The following is a 6,834-nucleotide window of genomic DNA, read 5'->3' as shown; positions in this document are numbered from 1 at the left end:
ACCCACCGCTAGCCTTCGCCGCGTTTGGGTCTAGCCAGCACGCCACACGGGCACGCCGAATTACTGTGTGTAATCCGCCCGACCTTGACAGTAGCATCTCCAAAACTCTGGAACGATTTCCCTTTAGAGATTAGACAGGCCTCTTCTCTGCCTGTTTTTAAATTCCTTCTGAAATCCCATCCCCTTACCCTGGCCTTTGACACCTTGTGGGATGTTGGTTCTAGTTTTATTTTTATTTTAGTTATTTTATGCTGTTTTATCTTGTTTTTTTCCTCGCCGTTGGCACCCCACCACATCTCCACTCTGGAGTCTGCTGAGTCAGCAGACAAAGGACTGACAGCACAGAACCATGCAGTGAATAAATTAGACTTTGCATCATTGATAAATTTAGCCACTGAGGATAAGGAAATAGAGATTGTTCCTTCCACACCTGTCGGGAGTGTCAAGCCTGCTTATTTTGAGGAGAAGGGGAGGCTGTATTTTCCAGTGATGTGGCTCCCAAGAGGAAACGGCAACCACGCCACCAGCGCTCCTCAAAGCTATAGGAGCCTGGAGTGCCTCTGTGAGGAGCAGACACAGAGTCTCCAGAGCAAACTGTGGAAGGGACTAATTCACACATTATGAATGAGGTTACAGGCTCAGGTTTCTTGTCTGGTGCAGCTGCGGAGACTAAGTTTGCTGCTGAATCATCTTTCCCTGAGGAGAATGTTGTGGTGCCTGCTATTATAAATTGGGAAGGTGTTTCTGGTTTTCCTGAGATGGCAAGATTAGAGATTGGTTTCCACCCTCTTGAGTCAGAGAACCCAGAGACAGGGACCCCTGAAACTGTTGACTCAGAGTCAGCAAAAGCTGTGTCTGTGAATCTAGAAGCTACTAACCTTGAGCCAGTTAGCCAGGAGCTTGTTAACTCTGAGACTGCTTTTGTGGCTGCTGATCGGACATTTTTGAGAACCCGGGGTTAGAGCATTATTCAGCCAAATCAGGCAGCTAAAAGATGGACACTCGCCCAACAGCTTCCTCAGAGCCTTTTGGCCTCATTCACCTTCGGACCCCTGGAGGGTTTAAAGTCTGTACAGCTCCAGTCAGCCTGGCCTCAGCCAGGGGTCTCCACATCTGTTCAATCATCTGCAATGGCCACCATCAACTCAAATGCTTGCAGCTGCCACGCCACTCTTTGCTTTACCATCTGCACCTGTTTTTAAATCACTTCTGAAAACCCATTACTTTACCCTGGCCTTTGACACCTTGTGAGATGTTGGTTCTAGTTTTATTTTAATTTTAGTTTTTTTAGTTGATTCTATGCTGTTTTATCTTCTTTTTTAATAATAATAATAATAATAATAATAATAATGGATTGGATTTATATAGATCCGAACCACCAGTGAGACGTCTAAGGATGAGAAACTCTATTTTGTTTAAAGAAACGTAAGATATGTTTAGACTGGTTTTAGAAGTAGCCAAAATTACTTCGTAACAAATTAAAATATGTTTAGACTGGTTCTAGAAGTAGCAAAAATTACTGCGTGACAAATTAAAATACGTTTTGACAAATTGAAATATTTTGACAAAGTAAACTAGGTTTAAGTTTGGCAAAAGGCCAAAAGGAACTGAGATAAAATAGGTTTAAGTTCGCCGAAAGGAACTGTGTTTAGACTGGTTTTAGAGGTAGCCGTAAAATACTTCGTGACAAATTAGGGCGCAAATGTCTATATGTGTGTATGTGTCTAGAAGTAAGTTGATTTTACAGCACAATAGGCTGCTGAAATACTTCTATTTTATTTTGTTCTTTGCTTGAGGTTCACGTACTGGTGACAAAGGAGAACGGTTGAGCTTCGTCTCATAAAACTGATACCGCTTCGCCTCTAGGGTGAAGTCGAAAGCCGTATCAGTAAACCACTCTGAAGCCAAGCGTGCCAGCGGCGGCCCAGCAAATTCTTTGAAAATTGAGAATAAACAAGCAAAATTAACACCTGATGAGGAATGGTTAGAAAAAAACAACAAGCCGGAGCAGGAATAATCCAAAAGAATGGGGGAGGAATGCATAGGGCAAGAGACTCAGAACAGGATAGCAGCTCAGGTGAAGAGAACAGTTCAGACCAGGAAGAACATAATAATCCCTCACCAAGTGAAAATTAGAGATCAATTTTCGCGTATTAGCTCTCATCGACACAAACCGAACAACCCCAGAAGAAAAAGTCCCAATGTTCAAACCAGTAATATTGTCCTTTTTACTCACCAGAGTCGGCCACTCTGATATCCCAAGGTCTGACTGTGGCGAGGCGCGTCGACGGTGTGAGTGCCGTTTCCGTTTCGAAGGCTGGGCCGACTGGCGGGGCAGAACATCCTCTGTCAGGCCAGGCAGCGAAGCATTAGTTGCTGGGTGGGTGGTAGCAGCCGGGGGCTGAAGGTGAAGCTCGTTCAGAACGAAATTCTGTGCGAACGGGTGAAGTGAGCTAAACAGCCAGGGGAGACCGGAAACCAATCGCTGTACCCTTGGCAAAATTCTTTCCCCTCATGCTCCAGCCACAAATTAATCAATTTGTCTACAAAGTACACAATATCCTCACGGAGCTCCTCGAGCGGGTCGAATGCTGCAGGGTCCATGGATAGCTGGTTTGTACTGTCATGGCAAGCGGCGCAAGCTGTTTGTAAATTATTAAAGGATCCAAAATGCAAGCACTGCTTCTGATGAGAGTGAGCTTTATTGAAGAGGATGACAAACAACGAAAAAAGGGCGAGGGTGGCGAGAACAGAACTGACAAACCTAAACTGGGAAAACTAACAAAACTAACCTAAAACCAGAACAGAGATGCAGGGAGCTAACGCAGACCAGAGACTAAAACACCATCTAATGCAGACAAACCAGCAACTAAAAGAGGCCGACATAAGGCTTAAATACACAGAAGGATAACGAGGGAATGAGACACAGAGGCAGGGCACAGCTGGGGCTAATTAGACATGACGGGACAGGGGAAACGAAAACTGAACACACTGACATCAGACACAAACCTTCAAAGTAAAACAGGAAACACACACACGCAAAGACACAGACTCAGAGACGCGGGCTTAACACAGAGACCTGAGCACACTAAAAGGGAAATACATGCAGGGATGACACAAAACAAAGGGAGCACAGAATAAGCACTGGGAAGCCAAAACACAAACAGTCATAATTCATAATAAAATCAAAAGTAAAAGTACAAAAACCAAAAACACTGGGACCGTGATAAAACCTTTACTTAAAGGGGAACAAGACCTGGAGATACTTAAACTCCTCCACTTGGGGCAGGGTCTCGTCCCTGACCAAAAGTGGGCACTCCACCCTTTTCGGGCTGAGGACCATGGCCTCAGATTTGAAAGGTGCTGATTCTCATTCCCACCGCTTCACACTCGGCTGCGTACCGTTCCAAGGCAAGCTGGAGGCCATCACCTGACAAAGCCAACAGGTCCACAACATCTGAGAAAAGCAGAGAGGAGATGCTGAGACCACCAAAGTGAAAGCCCTCCGCCACTTGGCTGCGCCTAGAAATTCTGTCCATAAAAATTATGAACAGAATCGGTGACAAAGGGCAGCCCTGGCGGAGCCCATCACCCACCAGGAACGAGTCCGACTTATTGCCGGCTATGCGGACCAAGCTCTTGCAACGGTCGTATAAGGACTGAATGGCCCGTAGCAATGGGCCAGACACCCCATACTCCCGGAGCACCCCCCACAGGACCCCCTGACGGACACAGTCGAATACCTTCTCCAAGTCCACAATACACATGTAGACTGGTTGGGCAAACTCCCATGCGCCCTCGAGTATCCTCGAGAGGATAAAGAGCTGGTCCAGTGTTCCACGGCCAGGACGAAAACCGCATTGTTCCTCCTGTATCCGAGGTTCGACTAACGGATGAACTCTCCTCTCGAGCACCCTGGCATAGACTTTCCCTGGGAGGCTGAGGAGTGTGATCCCCCTCTAGTTGGAACACACACTCCGGTCCCCTTTCTTAAAGATAGGGACCACCACCCCGGTCTGCTAGTCCAGGGGTACTGCCCCTGATCCCCACGCAACATTGCAGAGACATGTCAACCAAGACAGCCCTACAACATCCAGAGCCTTCAGGAACTCAGGGCAGACCTCGTCCACCCCAGGGGCTCTACCACCAAGGAGTTGTTTAACTGCCTCAGTGACCTCACCCCCAGAGATTGGCGGGTCATCCCCTTCGTCCCCAGACTCTGCTTCCGCCATGGAAGACATGCCAGTGGGATTGAGGAGGTCCTCGAAGTATTCCTTCCACCGCCTGACGATTTTCTCAGTCGAAGTCGGCAGCACTCCACCCGCGCTATACACAGTGCAGGTAGAGCACTGCTTTCCCCTCCTGAGTCGCTTGACGGTTTGCCAGAATCTCTTCGAGGCAGTCCGAAAGTCTTTTTCCATGGCCTATCCAAACTCTTCCCACACCCGAGTTTTTGCTTCCGCCACCGCCCGCGTCGCATTCCGCTTGGCCTGTCGGTACCTATCAGCTGCCTCCGAGTCCCACAGGTTAACCAAGCCCAGTAGGACTCCTTCATAATAATAATAATAATCATAATAATACTAGTAATCATAATAATAATAATCAAGACTTCCAAGTGGTCTAGTCAAAGTCCTGACCTGAATCCAATTGAGATGCTGTAACATGACCAGTGAAAGTCGGTTTACTCTCAAAAACCGTCTAATTTGGTTGAAATCGGGGCAGTTCTATGCGGGAGCAAGAGGGTGCAACGCCCCCTTAAACAAAAATCTTGCCCCCTTAAGTCAAACTTTAAGAAGTTTAAAGAAAATAATAGAATACCCACAAACTGAATATGGACAAGCTTTACTACAGCAGCAGATTCGCTCGCTCGTTCGTTCTTTCCCTCTGTGCGCTTGTGCACAGGCTCACACAGCACTCTGCAGAGATCCCACCCCCCAGCTAAACATCCAAAGTTTCTCAGAAGGCAGAGCAGAGCAAAATGAAGCAAGTCTCTGTATTCAAAGACATAGCGACTCATGAGATAATAAACAACTAAAAAATACCCCATTGATATTTCTACAGTTAATGGGGGACTAGTCCACTGTTGTTTTCACAGTTTCAGTCTGGTAAAAAAGTGTTTCTCTCTGTCTGCTGTATAGAGCCGACTGGAGGACCTGTGTCTGTCAGACCCAACACAAAGCCTCGCCCACTTTCAACTCTTCACTCAATAGTTTCCTCGTTTCATATACTGATGAAATTACAGACATTTTAGTAAAGCTTATTCACTTTCTACCCCAGCTTCCAACAGTTCACAAAGGGAAAGTTAATGCTGTGTGATAGGTCCTAGTCCCCTGTCATTGCAGCATATTACATAAAATTAAGAGGAATTTCGTGATCTTGGCCCATGAGAAATCCATAACAAATAACTTGGATATGGATAAATCTATAAGAGTTTTTGGAAAGGGAAGCAGAAGACTGTTGTTGTAGAGTGGATTCAGGAGAAAGGACAGTAGAGCGGTTCAGTTGCAAACAGAGTTCAGTTCCTTGCAAAACAAACACGCTTAAAACAAGAAAAAATAAGTTAAATGTTCTGTCTAAATCTGTTGTCTTCTACAAATTAATTAGAGAATTGTAGGAAAAAACATGGTGATTTTTCTGAATTACTAAACCAACCCTTTTTACGTTTATAAATATTGGCTATATTGAGAGGTCTAATTTTATCTTTACTTCATTTTGCAAATTTATATGAATTAGGCCATCCAATTAAGATAGATTTTATTTTGTTGTTTGTAAAGATCTGGATGGATATTTTTTTTATTTTTCAGGATTCTTTTTCAAGATTTGGTGAATTGACTTTTTTAAATAACTTGGCCTACCCTTTTAGTTTTGTTAATATTGACAATAGTAGGAATTGTTATCGCTGGGTATGAATATATTTAATATAGGCCATCCAATGAAGGTAAATGTCATGTTTTTAGTGGTTATAATCTGGATGAGGAGTAGTTTTTTTGTTTTTTCATATTTCAGTTTTGCCCCTTGCCCCAGATTGCCACCTTAACGTGGTCAGGGGGTTTGCATGGCTCAGTCCCTAAGAGCTAGGCCAGCAGAAGATTATCCTTCAGGTGGGATACCCAAGTTGGTCAGGTCTTACAACATACTTATAGTTATAGCATATTCATAACATACCGTGTACATTATAACATACCCATAATAGACCCATATTTTGTACCCTCATACCTATAACAGACCCATTTCTGTAATATATTTATATATCTATGTTATTGCTAATATATATTTTGTAATATATCTATATCATGGCTAAAGCACTTCTGGATGGATGCAAACTGCATTTCGTTGCCTTGTACTTGTGACATGTGCAATGACAATAAAGTGGAATTCTATTCTATTCTATTTTTACAGTAGATGCAGTGCATTCCAATTACACGACAAAAGCAGTTATCCAGAGCACCACCACCACTCCCATCCCTCTAATGTTTTTATTCCAAAGAGTTTCTTACCTTTAGGTAGTGAGGGAACAGCTCCAAGATTAGTGAGAATTAGTGAGAAATGGATTAAGTCTTCTAAGAATAACCTCTCGACTAGCGTGAGGCATGAAAGTCAAAATCTTTCTCTGCACATCTGACCAAACCAGTCTGAACACTCACATTTATACTGTGTGTCTGCAGAGGCAGCACACAGGACACACCTAATGCAATGCTTGAGATTAAAACATAAGACTTTTTAATAATGGTCAAATTCATTTTACAGAAAAATTCAAAGTCTTTAAGTTTAAAGCTAAATGTCACAGCAAATGTTATGTTTAAAAGTAAAAGTCAGAAGTTTTTGATTTGGAAA

General features: G+C 43.9%; 1 protein-coding gene across 1 annotated transcript in view; it reads right to left on the bottom strand.

Moving 5' to 3' along the window:
- Positions 1-6,615, bottom strand: part of LOC102291453 (stonustoxin subunit beta) — a 26,474-nt gene extending 19,859 nt beyond the window's left edge. Inside the window, exon 1 of the mRNA XM_005952466.3 lies at positions 6,498-6,615. The gene's annotated coding sequence lies outside the window, so the exon portion shown is untranslated. The remainder of the gene's footprint in view (positions 1-6,497) is intronic.
- Positions 6,616-6,834: the final 219 nt, after the last annotated feature.

The sequence above is a fragment of the Haplochromis burtoni genome, unplaced genomic scaffold (assembly GCF_018398535.1).
Source record: "Haplochromis burtoni strain Fernald_Lab_line unplaced genomic scaffold, NCSU_Asbu1 Contig_1668, whole genome shotgun sequence".
NCBI lineage: Eukaryota > Metazoa > Chordata > Actinopteri > Cichliformes > Cichlidae > Haplochromis > Haplochromis burtoni.
Note: the sequence above shows the minus strand (reverse complement) of the source record. Positions and strands in the feature narration are given on the sequence as shown.